We start from the raw sequence: 17,148 nt of genomic DNA, 5'->3' as shown, positions 1-17,148 counted from the left end.
TAGGGGTTGCAATTTATAATTTTATCAAAATTTTGTAAAATATTTTTTCTATATTTGGAAATAAACTATCTTCAATATTGTCTACCATGATAAAAGCAAAATTGTTGAAAGAATTCGAAGATTTGCATCAAAATATTCAGGATCGTGACATTTTTCTTCTCTGAGCGATTAAAATGTGAGCGTGAAGAATTATCTTGAGGAATAAACCCTCTTTTTCAACCCTTCCAATTGATGACATGGACAATAAATTTCCAAATTAAAGAACACTTCTTGTGGCTTTTCCAAGTATACTCTCCAAAAACGGGAGATTAATATGAAAATTGTGCAAGGGAAGCAGATGGAAAATATCACCCAACTGCGTGCCTTTCAAGTGCTTCTTTTACTTCTTTTAAATATTCAACAAGATTCTGCGTTATTTTTCTTTATGGCTGAAAATTCGCCTTTTAGCAATTTTGGGGTGGAGTTGCGTGTGAAATATGTGGAAAATTTTGCGGCAACTTTTTTTTTGGCTGCGCCAGAACGCTTCTGCGGAGAGAATCGTGACGAATTTTTATTAGGGAATATGTCTTTTCTTGAGAAAATTTATTGAGACTTTTTTGTAATTGAGTTTATCCTGGACATGACCCTTTTTTCGTGAATTGACAAGAATATTTGATGTAGTATTTTGTTGGAACCGTAGATGCTGGTGACTGCAATCAGGACGTAATATAGTACCCTTGCTTTTTGTAAGCTTTGCTTTAATTCTAGTATATAAGGATGAAGTTTTGACCATCCATAAATGTCTTTATGATATCTCATCCTTAAGTGTTACAATTAGAGAAAAGCTTAGGGGGCAGGAGGGTTGCAACGTCCACCCCCAGCCCCGGAATGCAAAGTCACTCACATCTACGGTATTTTTGAAGTAATATTTTCAAATGAAATATTGTGAAATCCCAAAATTAGTTAAATAATCTTAGCAAAGGGAAAGTGAATAGGTTTACCAACTGGTTGGCGTCTTAGGTTTGATTTAATGGGTTTTCTGATTACTGGCTAAAATAGAATTATAACTGACTGAAATGAATTTTTTCTGACCATTTTAATTTTTTTCTGATGAAATTTATTTTTCAAAGAACAATTTGTTAATGACCGAAAAAATTTTTACCTTTATTAAAAAGTAGTGATAATTAAATTGGTCCTTCATCCCCTCAAAATAATTATATTAAGAAATTGACACATTCGAAAGTTGAATTACAAAGTTATATACTCACCACTTAATCTTAGCAAAAATAATGTGCCTACAGTAACCCCCAAAAGACGTCTAAGTGAGTAATATGTTGCGGAAGGGATCCACATTTATTTTCCCGTCCTGTAAGAGGACTTTTCTCTCCTCTTTCGTGGATACACTAAAGATTATAAATAAATAAATTTAGATCCGTACAATTTGTTTCAATTTCAACTTTAAATCCCTTTTAAAATCCCGAAAAACTTCTTCCTTTTTGCATCCTCCTGTGTTAGTGGTTGTTTGGCTCTAACACATTTAAATTTATACCTTTAAACTAACACAGGCAAATGCTAGAAAATTCCTGGTTTGAGGAAGGGTACAATGTGAGAGGGTTTTTTTTTGAAAAAGAGGGAGAGTATGCCTGAGGCTTAGAAATCCACCCCAAAATGGCAAAAATCGACATTTGAAGGCAGAGATGCAACACAGAAGGTGAAATACAGGAAAATCCCGAGCATAGAATGTCTGGTGGACTTGACATGGCCAGAGACGAATAGTCCCAGGAAGGTGGATAAAAAAGCCAATGGCGAGGGCTGCAAAATACGGTGTGTGTTCGACATGGTTGAATTTACATGCCTCTCTGTAACAATTGGCCTGGGAGTGTGAGAGGAATGTGAAACAATTGCGCCATCATTTGGAAATTTACAGCCCTCTGGATTCTCTCAATCTCACCCCTTTGACATTGCTCTATCCTCTTGCAGGACTGCTTCCCCCGGATTCAAAGCCTTCCGTGTCGGATTAGGTATTAGTCGATATATGAATTAAAGTTTGAGGTTGAAGAATTTTGACTGAAACTTTGAAAATTGTGGTATTAATAATGAAAATTACCGTAAGTCTCTATCAAAAAGTATCTGCAGAATTTCACTAAATAAGGTTAAGTTCAATTTACTTACATAGGTGGCGCTACATCCCATTACTCCACTAATGAAGGTCTCCCTTTACTCCACTTCCTGAAGGTCTCAAAATCTATAGATCACTCATCTTTAATAATCCATTCCTAAGTTACATTTTTCCTAAAATTCGTGATTGATGAAAAATTACAGCAATTGGAGCAAGTGTACCAAATTTCGGCCAGCTTGCAATTCCGTTCACTTTTTTATTCCTCGAATTTCCACGAATTTATATTTCCTGCATACCCTAGTGATTATGCAATGCAAAAAATAACAAAAAATGTTGCTTCGACGAACGAGATGATGTGTAAAAGACATTGGAAACGTAGTCTAGGTCGCTATCGAAAAGTCCGCCGTATCGGAAGCTCCTTGCGAGTTTTCGTCCCTATTAACACTCTCTAGGAGAACGAGATCCCTTGTTCGTTAACCTCAGGTTCGTAACTTCCCACTGGGGTTGGCTACCTAATTTTCTATCACTCATCTGATTGTAACGATTCCATTGAGACCCCGGAAATTCACTTTGCCCTTATAAAATAAGGACAAAAAATATGAAATTCTAATAGGGTGAAAGGAACGTCTATTGACACTTTAAGAACTCGTGTCAGCACCTATTGACACCCTACTCTGTACTATTTGGGATATGAAATTTAAACATCTCTGTTTATAGTGAAAGGTGTATTACAGAAAAAACGTTATATCACTTATATTTTACTAGATACATTAGGGGAAAGTCGTCTGCCTTCAAACGAAAAATGGAGTTCCAAATTTAAGATTTTTTTCTGAAGAATCCACAAAATGGATTTTATTTTCTACTACACCAAAAAATTCTCTTGTTCATTCGGCGTATATGATTACCTCATTTAGCACTCACAAGTCCTCAGTTTTTCCTTCTGAGGAAATTAAAAAAGTGATGTCGATTTGTATGAAGGCAGCTGGCATAGTCTGCCTTTAAACGCGAGGCAGCTGCCTTTAAATGTTTTTTTTTCACTGAGAATATTGAATCAATAAAACTAAATGGGCTATAAATGATTAGGTTGAAGCCTAACGCACTCACTAAAATCATCACTGCAGTCAAAAGACATTAAACAATAACTTTTCTTCACATTTTTCTGAAGCCCTGTTTTGCACATGAAAATTTGGAAGAAAAAGCCATTCAAGTTGACAATTGTCAACTTGAAACATCCCGGCCGGAGCAAGATAGCAGGTTATAAGTATTTGTATGACGTTCGTCAGAGAAAAGTAGGAGTTCGATTTCACATGTTTTGATGTATGGAAAGATAGGATTTAAAGGCACACGACATTAGCATTTAAAGGCTACTGCAGGGTGATATTTGTAAATTTTTGCCACCCACAAAAATTGTGTCATCTGAACCAAAATGTATTAACAGAAATATTAAGCCTGATTAACCTTCTATGCGTCACAATGGAAGATTTATTTGTAAAATGATTTTTACTATAAAAAATCACATGATTTGTGGAACATCAAAATTACAGTTTAGAGCTCATTTTCATTTTTTTTTATCTAGCATCTAGGAAATTGGAGCTAGGCTCTCCATTTTTTGATGATTTGTGAGGATGATGGATAGCTACCTAGTAGTTAATAGAATATAATTTATGCTTTTGAGAACAACGAAAAAATCGCAACATTTGAAGGCTGCTGCATTTAAAGGCAGACGACTTTCCCCTAAATAATTTTCAACATTTTGGTAAAAGTGTCAATAGTGGTTCCCTGTCGAACAGACGTTCCTCCGACCCTAATACAATTTGAAATTTTTGGAATTTACTAAGATAACAACTCACTGTCATGTTTGTATCAGAAGAAAACTCGGTAGATGGGGTTATCCGCGCTATAAAAACTATTTACAAAATTTATTTTCTGGCCTTTTCTTATAAACGCACCGATATTGAGTTAAAAGATTTCCAACAAATGTGTCAAAAAAATTCCTCAATAAGAATTGCCTATTAAGAGCATGAAATTGAAAATTTAAAATAAATTTTCCATACTTTCGTTGAAATTTTCATCACTTTAAAAGCAATTGACCAATGATGAGAGTGACAAGTGGCGTGGACAAGAAGTCCAATAATGGTCGTTCGTCCAAAAGAGATCAACCCTCGAGGACGAACTACAGGGCTGCTCGGGTACACAGAAAAAAAAATCTGGAAAATGCAAGAGTGTGTCTGCAATTGGTGGAATAAATTAGCGACGGTTTCATATCATTTTGCCATTAGTCAAAACGACACACAATCTGGTACATTTTGAGAAAGAGACGAGGGAATCTCTTTGTGCAGTGGAAAAACTGTCACCAATAAATCACGACAAATGTCACGGACTTATATACATTTCCTTAAATAGAACAACATCCCAGGATTTGAGGTGATGAGGGAATTTCTTATGTATAATTTTAGAGGAATTTCTTACCTCTAGTTCTTCTGTCGTTGGATTTTATCTTAGAAAAAAATGCTGACAGAGGTGCAAATTAATATCTTTCTCTTTTGTGTTAGAAAAAAAATATCAATTTCTGAGTATGTTGGCTTGCTGACTAAAAGCGCTGCTAGACATTGAATTCGAAATTATACTGTTTTATAATTTCAGAACTCCGTAGTATTCAATTCAGATTTTTATTTATTTACTTTTTTTTGAAGATTTTAACTGAACGATAAACAAATGAGCGCAGAGAGTCGTCCGCCAGTGACAGATAAACTGATCGTTGCTGATTAGTTCCTCTAATTGACAGATCACAGCAAGATAAACCGTAAATGTCAAACTTTCTAACCACTTACCGCGTCATCTTCCTATACCATTGAGCTACAATATTTTTGATTTTCACGGGAAAATTTCATTTTATTAAAAATGCATTGAAAATCACTTCACTGTCCTATTGGAAATTTAAACTGGAATTTCACTGGAAATTTCTATTTTTTTCAGTTCTATAAATGTCTGGTAATAGTTTAAATTCGCCAAAAGACTTGCATTACTCCAAGAGGTTGAAAAAAAAACCAGAATGCCAAGAAAAAACACTTTGAAGGACAAATTTCAATAGGGGACAATTTTTTCTCTGTTTACAATTTTACAATTTTCTATGGTGATTTTCCTGGGATTTCTGCTTTTTTCTGCCTTCTAATATTTCTGCCACATTCTGCACGAATTACATTTATGATTTTTGACAACCTTGACTCCTCTGAACCACACAATTGCAAGTGATGAATTTAAATACGAACAATACTACGCAATTTCTACACTTGCTCAGGTGAAAAAGACCAAGGACTTTAGCAATTGTGCTGGCTAACCTAATTTTTTCCGTATGATTTTTTTTCTTTATGTGTCTCCTCATCTCAGAAACACACCTAGAATCTCACTAAAAAAAAGATGAAAACATAATTTATGCGTGCCAACATTGAGGTCAGAACGAAACTCAAAAAAAAAAACAGAATTTGCACTCGAAAAAAAAAACACGCGCGCTTTTTGACTATCGAAAGGATGATAAACAGCATATGCTCTATGGGATAGCATATAGTATGGAGCAAGAGTAAAATAAAAGAGTTTGTCTCTCCCGAAGAGGAAACAAGACAAACTCCATATGATATCGCCAACAACTCAATTCAGAAATTATTCAATATTATAAGAACCGAAGCAAGTGGAAAGAAGAAGAAATCGAGCAAAACACTGTACAAATGCAATTCGATGGCAAATAATAAATCATCTGCGAGAAGTGGAAAGAGTCCAAATGTCGATAATGTTGGTGCGTGTTTCGAGAAATCACTTCAAACTCGCCTTATTTATGCACTATTACAATAAATATTGTTGTGGTGTGTCTGTGAAGTTACAATTTTATTGAGATGATTCTTCCTCCGGACGCTTTTTGCATCACCATGTACTCAAGAAAATTGCCGCAAAGAATTTCAAATGATTCGCAAAGTTGAATGGGAAGCAAAAATACAAAGGGAAGAAACAAGTTGAGGGTAGTGTACATTTCACTAAGCTATCATACCAGACGATACTGTTTAGAACATTTTACTTGGTATGGCCTAATGTTGTCTTGGCTAACTGGAGTGATATGATAACTTATTTTCGATACTATTGACTATTGATGCTGAAAAATTAAAACGATGGCTGCACTTCCTGCAGCTAATCTCTTTCTTTTAAGAATATCACAATGAGTAGCCAAATAATGCGTAAAAAGTCGACATTCACTTAATCTAACAGATATAGGTTTATCGATACTATCGATTAGATAGTGTCGAAAAGCTATCATTCCATCCCTGATTTCAAATTTTTTTCTCAGACTACCTAAATATGCGATAAACTGTGACAATTTACGAAGTTTTTGTTCAATGTTAGGGGATGGACCCATGCTTTGCACGGTCCCAAGCTTCATAATAATTAAATTTTGTTTTCCAATAAATGTGCAAAACATGGGCATTTTCTTGGCTAGTAAGGTTCTTGGCTAATTTTCTCAAGACTCCAGATATTCAGCAAAAAGAAAATATTTTACATAAAAAATCACGAATTTCGAACTTTGTGAAATGACTTTTCTTTTTCAATTTTTTTTATTTTCATTTATTTTTTTCAGCAAGAAATTCTTTAGAAACACAAAATAGAATATCCAAAGATTGTATATTGCATATTTTGATATAATAAACTACTCTCAATTTTCCAGAAAAGCGCGTAGAATTTTCCGGCTTATATATGATCCTATTGTCGGCAAGATAAAAGTTTATGAAAGTGTTTTCGTGCCAACAATGTGGTTGGGTCATTGTTTTTCTTTGTGAAATCCAGGAGGAAAATATCTTGCTCCTGGACATTTCATCTTATATCTGATGAATTATAACATATTTTGCAATATTTTAGAGTATTCTGCAAGCGTCTCATAATGTGCAATTGTATTGTGTGTGAATAAATATGTAGATAAGTTTATTTTTTCCAAATACTACTCAAAATATTGTGACAGAGACTGTTCAAGGGATTACCAGGAAGATTCCTTAAACACCAGGAGTACAGTGTTCATCAAAACAATCCAATTTGCCATGGTTTTGGCCAAATTAATAACTTCAAGCAAAAAAAACACTTAGAAAGCACGTGATACACATTAATTGTCACTGGTGAGAGTCCAAATGTGTAATTTGTGTTTGAATCATTCAATATTCAAAATTTGATATATTTGTTGATAAAAAGGTAGGCTTGGCCCGCAAAATTTGATATAAATTCATTTATAGCATTAATGCGAAAAATTAGTGCGATTTTCTCTTTAATTTTTTAATGTGAAAAATATTTATGCTTTGAGTAAATTTAAACTTATTTTTGCAGGCCAAGTCCACTTCTTTAACAAAAAATAGAAAAACCACAAATATTAAGTGACTCAAAGACACAAAGAACATATTTTTGGATGCTCACAAGCGACAAATAATGTGAATCACATTAAAATTTTAATGTGCAAGTGTGATAACGCCGTTAAACTTATTCATAGTATAGGTATTTCAAATCAAGAAACACAACATTTTCCCCGAAAAAAGTATATATATTAAAAAGTTGCTTGAAAAAGAGGTCCCACAAAATCTAAAAAAAAAAGAAATTTGAAATTTGAGAGATAAATTGTTTGACTAACTGCAGTATTTTTCCCATTACATTTCTGGTATATTTTCAAAATCAATAAGAATTTCATAAATAGAAAGCACTTTTTGGCGTCTAATAAAGAAATATCAAATTTTAGAAGCATATTTTGAAGTATACTTTTAGAAATACACTTATAATAGGGAATAGAATTGTTGTAGGGTAATTAGACCAAATTTATGACATCGAGATTATACTTGATAGAAAAAAAATAGTTTTAGAATCATGTTTTGTGTTGTTTAGTGTCCTCTCACAAGACTTTTTAGTTGACCTATCAATTTTAATAAGTATACCTTTTATCCTGTAAATTTTTATTTATTTTTATCTGAACCATCAGTTATGTGGTGTACAAGAAATTTCAGACTAGTTCTTCCCTTGCACTTTGTAACAAAAAAATCCTGCAAACAGATCCTGAAATCCAATTGCTTCACTATTTATTAAGGTATGAATTGCCGACCAATTGACGGGATATAGTCTACAAGTGAAGAGATGTATTTTATCCATAGAAATTCAACACATCTTCCATCATCGTCACTTTGATGGATGATTCTTGCACCCACACACCTTCTTGATTTATTCTTGCATTTTTATGCTTCATGTTTCTCCAACTGCCCATATATCCTCTTTGACATATTCATAAACAGTTTCTTTGGGCCTCTTCAGTGGAATGCTGTCTTTCGAATTACTTTTCCAGAGTCTATGGATTAATAATTGAGTTGTGAAACATGTGTTTGTAACAAAAAAAAGGGGGAAGTTTCGCTGTTTTTTGTGTCCTTCAGGGAAAAGTCATTGCCATCTGTTAAGTTGAATTCCTGGAGACTCTGGACACGCCTGGTTATTTTTCTATATATGAATTTTCCAAAAGTCAAAATATTTGTGAAAGTTAAGGGATGGGCTAGAAAATATGGTGGACTGTGGTGAAATATTTACGGACAAACGACTGGACAATCGTTGCTCTGGTAAATTTTTGAGTTATAGCTCGGTAATAACGTAAATTTTAGCAAACCCATCCAATGACAAACCATTATCTGTCCATGAATCAGTTTTATACACATTTATTTGAGTTGTTTTTTTTCTCTCTCTCAGCTTTTTTTATGCCTCATCCCTTTAGAAGGAAAATCATTGAAATATTATCTCTCCCCCAAGATAAATGGCGGGAAATATTTAAAACAATTAATATATGGAGAATTTTATGTTAGGGGAGACCGGGGTACCTATAGCCAGGGGTAAAAGTAGACAGTGGATTTTTCTCGTTTTTCTTAAAATGTACATCGAGCAAAGTATTTTTTAATGAAAGTAGGAACACATCCCCATATTCCCAGAAATATTTATAACTCTGATCCTGTTATCCTACAATTTAGAAGCATTTCTATAAAATGGGTATAAAATTGTAGTTTTGATGTTACAGTGTTTGGACCAGCATTTGGTTTTCTGAGTTTCTAGTCAAGATTTCATAGTTTTACCTCGTTTCTGGTTTAATAAACCTAATTAAAAAATATTTTTCACTTGGATAATTATTATCCGCTTTTTTATATAAGATAATAAGCACTGAAACAGCCCTCGGGGCAATTGTAGCCACTCTTCCGTGGCGGGCTAAAACTATCATTGTTTTTTCACTAATACATGGATAATTGTTAGATGAAAAAGTACTATTGATATTCCAAGCAATATTGCCATTTGTATGAGCAACTTGAGAAATAGATTTTTTTCAGAATGTTTGCATAATTTTGCCTCAATTACAAAAATGTCATAAAAAAGTTGGCTAAAGCCCTTTTCTTTAGGTTTAAGTAACATATTTAGCATCAGTGGGCTTCAGTGTATCAAGTGAAACAATATGTGGTATATCCAATTTAAAATTTCATTTGGGAAACTAGTGGCAATTAGTACCCCAAAAGTGGCTATTTCTAACCAGGCCGGGGCAAGTGTAGCCAATGTGCCATACTTTTTTCATTATCCTCTCAAGAAAAAGCCAAGGATTTTAGAGCTTTGAACTACACTGTTTCATATAGCCAATATCCTAATGCTACTTATGAAACATAAAAATATTAGACAAAACTTATCATTTTTTCACAAGTCATTCGCAAAAAAAAAGCTTCATTTGCTGGCTAATTCTACCCCTGTCTCCCCTATACGAATTTTATTTAGGAATGTTGCTGAGAGAATTTCCATCAAGGATGCGTGAGAATTTTAATTTAGAAAATAGAAAAGGAAAAGGGATGAAAACAACCAATAATGTGATAAACGTGAAAGGTGACATAAATTGCGAATTTTTCTTCCAAATAAGCCAAACGAATGAACCACAAAAATAGGAAAATGTTGAAGGTAGTTTAATGATAAAATGAGACGTTTTCCATTATGAAAGTGACAACCAATTGTAATTTTTTCTGGCCAAATTTACTTTTCTTTACTGCTAATTTGTTTTCCGCCAACAATTATTGAAATTAAATTTTATTGTCAACTCTGATTTTTTTTATTCTACACTTCATGCGGCCATTGCTGTCTTACCGTTGATTTCAACCTATAAAAAATTAGTCTTTTAGGTAAAAGTTGTATCAAATTTCAACATTTCGAGATAGCTTTAACATTTTATTTTACTAAAAACGTCGAATTGAAATATTAATTTATTATTAAAAATTAAAATAGTTAACCTTTTATTTGTTACCGTAGATTCGGGTGACTTTGAGCCCATCATGTTCGTAGCTTTTCTTTAATTATATTATTTAAGGATGGTCCTCACCGATCAGACATGGTAGATTGCATAGATAAAGACCCTTCCTGCCAGAACTAAAGAAAAGCACGAACAAGAGGGGGTCAGAGTCTCCCACGGATGACAAAGTCACCCGCACCGTAGATGCGGTATTTATTTTCCAGCATGTATTTTCAGTGCGTCTACTGCCGACTTACTGATTTCCATTGTCCAGAAATGACTCAAAATTGTAGTAGCTTCAAAGAACAAATATAAACCCTGACTGTTGGATGTTTTATGCCAGAGCGTCCTCTATAAGATTCGAAAGGGAAAAGCCTGAAAGCCTTAATTTGATCCTAGAGGTAAATGCGTCCGGAAAATCTCTTTATCGAAATGTTGGTAAGTAAAACATTTAAAATAATGAAGTAGGTAGAAATTTTGTAACGATATTTTCCAAAATTTGGCTTATTAAGCTCTTCAAAAAAAAAAGATTTTTGTCAAATTTCCAAAGAAACATTCTTTTAACAAAGAGTTTTGCAAATCTTTTCTTTCAAAATCAAAGCTATACTCATTTTCTCTCATTTAGGATATAAAACGCAACCTTTATGTTACTTCCAGTAAAATAAAATAAATGGCTCTGACTATTTTCATTTAATACTGAGTCTGTGTGAAAATGTATTAAAATGAATTTTACTACATTTTGTGTATGGCGTCCTGGAAGAATAATTTACTATCATTTCTCATGTATGAGAGTGAAAGAAAAGTGGAATTGTCTCACCAACGCAAAAGACGACACACCAAAAAGCGAAAGAAAACCAATTTTCCACAGTTCACTAAATTTTCCAAACGAATAAACTATTCAGAGTGAGACAGAGAGAATTTCTTTTTGGCATCTTTAACGTTATTTATGATGTTACGTTGGCAACTCTTGCTTATCTTATCTCAACTTTGGCATCGCTCTTTGGGGCAAAAGTGTGTACGAATGTGTGTAGATGTGATTGGGGGCTGTTGGGGGGCGGTTAAAGGAAAGAATTGGAAGGAAGAAAAAAGAACACTAAGAATTGCCTCCTTTTTTTCCACAACTTCTCTCCTTGACATTTCCACTCTATTTTATTTTCCTGCCATCTCACACCCAATTTTTCTGCAGAGGGTGGAATTTTATCCAAGTACTGTTTCCAGGAAAAGAAAAAGACAGAGTCACCTAATTCAGAAGCTCAGTCGAGGGGAATTGGAAAGAAGTCTAGGAGGAGCTTTTTCTTTGGCTCTAAGAATTGAAATAGAAAAAATCCTGACGCTGGATTTCATTGAGTGAAAATCCAAATTCTAACTGAACGTCAGAGTTGATAAGTTTTCGTCTTATAGATAAAATATGAAGTTACAAGCTATAAAATGTACAGGCCACGGTAAAGATATTTTACCTCAGTTTTGCTACAGAAACGAATTAGTGAATTCATGAAAAGACAAAAAAATGTTTTTAAGTCAATTAAAGGTTTGAAAATTAGTAATGGAGCAAAGTCAAAATGAATATTAAAATATTTAGATTTATTTATTTATTTTTATTTATTTATATATAAAGGGACAGATAATCCTAACCGGCTTATGTAGGTGAGATTCTTAACGTGAGCTAACTCGGAGTGCATGCAAATTCGATTTGGAGCTGAAGTTGGGAGACGCCATTCAGTTATCTTGAATCAAATTCGTGAAATATACAAATTTTGTATTTAAACCAAAATATCAAGGATTTGGATGAACTGACAGAAAAGTGTTATATGGGTGAAATGTAGACCAGAATGTTCTCCATAATTTTGCCGTAGAACTTGAACTCATCGATTACTCAGAAGCCAAGATAAGCGAGGTTTTTTGTTTCTTAACTCGTTTTTTCATCCAGAGTTCCCCAAGTAGTCATTTGTTGAACTTCAACTATATCAAAGAATTGTTGTATTTTGCGGGACTTTCCATTTAAACCCCTATTTTAAGTGTCTTGGTCGAGTAGAGGCAGTCAAATTGGCATCTGAGTGATTTCAAAGCGTTATTATTGGAAAAATCAATTTTTTCACACTTAAACGGCAAAATCGGAGTGATAGCGTAGTCTGAGTGGAAAATGATGTATAGACGAAATGTAGAGACAAATGTGCTCTACAATTATGTTGAAGTAATCATCAAAATCGGTTCAGCGACAGTCGAGATAATTGAGGTTATGTGATATTGAAATTGGTTTTTCGACTGTGGCGCCCCTGGTGTTGGTCCCACGAAGTTCAAATATTCTATAAAGTTGTAGTATTTGGTGAGATCTTTCGTTTAAGCCCTCATTCATCAAAATCGGTCACATAGAACCGGAGATATGATCTTTTGAATTTTGTGAACTTTGACCCCTCATATCTCCGGTTCTATTAAAACCACAGCGCGCATACGCACCATTTTGGAAACGTCCTAGACTGGACTACAACATACTAAAATTTCATTAACTTGCACAATGCCGTTTTTGAGAAAAGTGACTTTGAATTTCGATGAATTTTGACGCTATCACAGCACCACCTATGGTGACTTTTTGAACTTCCATCTGAAAGTGCTCATCGATACGAAACCAAAAAGGTAAAATTTAGGTCGCTATGTTAATTAGAACCGGAGATAGAGGCCGGTCAATGTTCGAACTTTGACCCCTTATAGCTCGGGTCAGGGGTTATGGATCGACTTAAGGTTTTTTTTGTTTGATAGGTATAATCAACGGCTACAACATACTAAATTTTCAGCCCGATGCACAATGGAATTTTTGAGTTATTTAACTTTTAAGATTTAAAAATTTTCTTTTTAAAAAAAGCGCCCCTAGCGGTGGTTTTATGAACTTGCGATGTTAGAAGGGGAAGTGGCATTTCACGAGAGCTTTCCAAAAAGCCCTCACTTTTTAAATTCTGAGAATTAGAACCGGAGTTATGGCCATTTTAAGAAATTTTTTTTGGACCCTTATAGCTCGGGTCAGGGGGGTCGGGGGACCTTAAGTTTGGTATTGATGGAAAGCTCTAAGGCCCAGCTATAACATACTAAAATTTGAGTCCGCTGAATGCCATAGGGGCGGAGCTATTGAGAAAACAAAATAAGGGGGGTCTTCAAAATGGCGGAAGGAGGGGTGGGGGGTGGGGGTCTATGCACCAAGTTGCAATTTTCACCCGATATATAACCTTTGCCGAAAACCGCAAGTCGATATCTTTTTTAGTTTAGGAGCTATTAAGCTCCAAAGAGCGGCCGGCCGGCCGGCCGGCCGGGAACGTAAATTAGCCACATATATATTCGGAATCAGGAAGTGGCGAAACACATTTTGGCCAAATTTGAGGTCGATCGGACGACATGAAATTTTGTTAGGATTATAGTAGGTGAGATTGTTAAGAATCTCACCTAATATTGCTTTTAAGCTTATGCCCAACGCACAATAACTTTTGTTTTGTAAACATGTTCTTGACTTTTCAATGAGAGTGAATGAGGTCTAGATCTAATTACCTCGCTCATGGGAAATTTTGAAAACATGTTTACAAACTAAAGTTATTGTGCGCTGGTCATTGCGCTCTTGACCTGAGCATGTATACCGGATTTAAAAAATACCATTGAAAAGGAGAGTAGGGTGGCTGGCGCAATTCTCTACAAGCATAATTTTCTAATAAAAAAAATGCTAGCAAAATTTGGTATGATGAATTAATATATGTGAAATTAGCTGTATATTTTGTTATGGCTAATATCCAATTTTCTTTTTATGTCCCCCCTCGTCTTAACTTTGATATACAACCCCAAGAGAAAAACGAAAGTACATTTTTTTTAATATTGTAGACAAAATAAATGAATGTACAATCTTTTTTTTCTAGTTAATTTAGTATTTATTTTAGACTATATGTTTTAAAAGCTCTTATTCTACGCGACAATTGCCTTTGTCAAAATACATTTTCTTACAATAATCACTTTTTATAGTGGCCTAAAGAGACCATTTTCCTTCAAAGTAGAGGAAAATGGTTTTCAGGCAGGAGAAATGTAAAGTTGATATTTCCTATAAGACTTTGTTAGTATAAATATCTCTTGGGTACAATGGAGTAATTAGGAATCGAACAAATTGGAATTCTGTGATTATCTCACTGTTATAAGATGGGCCAAAGAAATAGGCCACGAAATGTAAATACTCTTAATTGAAAAGCTTGTATTTCTTCGTGATCTTCTTTTTTCCTTGTCCATCTGAAACAGTGAAGAAATTTCAAAATTTCCAATTTAAGTTTAATTCTAAATTGACCGATTATTATACTCTATTACTAGAGCCTCGAGTGGGTCAGTGGATAGAGTAGTAGCTCTATGACTGCGAGGTCTCGGGTTCAAAGCTGAGCAGCAGCAGAAAAAGATTTCTCATGCTATATCGGCTTTGAATTCGCCCAGTGAATGAATGAATAGTAATGTCAATGGTGCATATTGGCAAAAAAGTAAACCGCCTAAACAATAGAGGCTGGTACGAGAACGAGTTTCGATGTGAAAGTGGTACTTCAGTCGATACACAAATATTCGCTGTCAATGATCCCAAACACACACCGAGAAGGGGATGCTGTGATATAGTAGCGGCACTGATTGCCCACAGAGCTGCGATATAGAGCGGCTACCCGTATCGGGGGATAAAATAGAATAGGAGTGGGGAAGCATAAAGGGCCCAATTGATGGCCTGGATGCATCGGAAATCCGAAATGGAGAACTGACCCCTGGCAAAACCTTATCTTTTCTTATACCCTATTACACTAGACATAAACGTGCAATAACTTTTTAAATGGTTTTAGCAAATTATTAAATATCCGATTCGTAACATTTTTCCCTTGCCAATCCTATTTTTATCTACGAAAGTCAACTCTGATTCTTATGTGCTTGTTGGATGAAGCGCTAAATTTCTTTGAGACAATTTTCTGTGAATTTTGTGAAAATTCATCTAATTTTCACAAAAAGAAGTTTTCCAAGCGATAGGCACGTGAAATAATTTTTATATAATAGCTCTTATTCGCTCATAGCTCCTCGTCTGGCAATATATTTTAATTTATTTACTCAGGCAGCAGGACAGCGAATAAATAAATAAATGCACGTCGGATCGGGATTTATGGATTTCCATAGTTTTCGACCTTCTGCCCATACCAAAATGTGTCACAGAGTGAAACAGAGTTGCGCGCAACTTTGTCGATTCATCCACCAAAAAAGGGTTTATCCATCCAGCTTTTGGACACCCTCTGAGTCATTTTCTCATCAACCTATCAGCCTGTTGTTTTATGGATTTATTTGAAGCTTTTTTTTTTAGACATCGTGCATGGTGAAAAATTCATTGTGGACAAGTCAGTGTAATTGTTAGTAATTTGTCAATGTTGTGCCAGCATTGTCCATTATTGTATGGTTTATGTCGAGAAATATGTGCAAGAGAGAATGAAGGATAAAATATTCTGAAACTTCATGAATTACGACACTCTATGAAGGATTTTTTTGCCCATGTGTCTCTCCTATAATTATTCCTCACTTAAGTGCCCTGCTTAAGAGAACTCCATGGCCCAGGAAACATTCATCCTCTTCTGTCTTTCCGAGCAAAAAAATTTGATATTTTGCAGAAAAATTTTTGCAACTTGGCACGAAAAGCTAAACCTCGAAAATGCGAGGTTTGAGTAAGAACTGCGATTGGTTTTTGGTGCTAATTTCGAATATCTGTATTCCTCATAATTCACTTAAATTCACTTTATTATGTGAGAATTTATGGAAGTTCTCTCTCAATACTTAATCAAAATACATATCCATACGCCCCTCTGTTCACATCCCATTTACCGGTGCGTATTTTAAATTATGAACAAAACATGAGAGATTTAAAAGCACCCGACTCCCCCCCTACCCCTAAAATTCATTTAACTTAACACAAATATAGGTGAGGGTCTGCATTTGGATTTTAATACAACCCGTTGTCCACATTTGGACACAGAAAATCCTATAGTTTCACGATTAATTGAATTGAATTATCGGAATTACCATTTCAAATTGGGAGACGCAAAAACTCCCTAGGAAGAGCACTAAGCAATTGATAAATTTTAATAATTGATCATTGCTATTTGTGTTTAATATTTACCAGATAAATTGGGTTATTTCTCAAAGATTGTGTGACTCTAGACAAGAAATTTATGATGATTCTGGTGTTCTAATAAAATTATTAAACATTGCTAATAATACCATTTGATTCATATTCTCTAAAAGCTAATCATTTTCTTGACAAAGACTTAAGCAATAAATTGTAATTGAAAATATTGTGCATGATGTACAAAAGAAAATCTCTTTAAACATAATTAAAGAATAAGAAAATGTCAATTTTAAAGAAACTTTTAAATCAGTAAAACTATTAGGCAAGTTTTGGTAAAGGGGAAACAATTTTTTTTTAATTTTATCTGCAAAAATACTTATTTATCTTAAATATATGTATAAAAAAATAATATACAAATTTGATTATTTTTTTAATTGGAATTTGAGTTTTTAATTATTAAAATTTTATATTTTGTTTACCAAATTTTGTTTTTTTATTACTGTCCAAAAATATACTAATACATTTTTTCTGGCAATTTTATTTTACTTCCTTATTTTGCTTTAAATATGAATTAATATTAGTTTTTTTGCAAAACTATTATTTTTCTAAAATAAGTATTTTTTTCTAAAATTATAGTTTTGGGGGAAA

This window comes from Phlebotomus papatasi, chromosome 1 (genome assembly GCF_024763615.1).
Source record: "Phlebotomus papatasi isolate M1 chromosome 1, Ppap_2.1, whole genome shotgun sequence".
Taxonomy (NCBI): Eukaryota; Metazoa; Arthropoda; class Insecta; order Diptera; family Psychodidae; genus Phlebotomus; species Phlebotomus papatasi.
Note: the sequence above shows the minus strand (reverse complement) of the source record.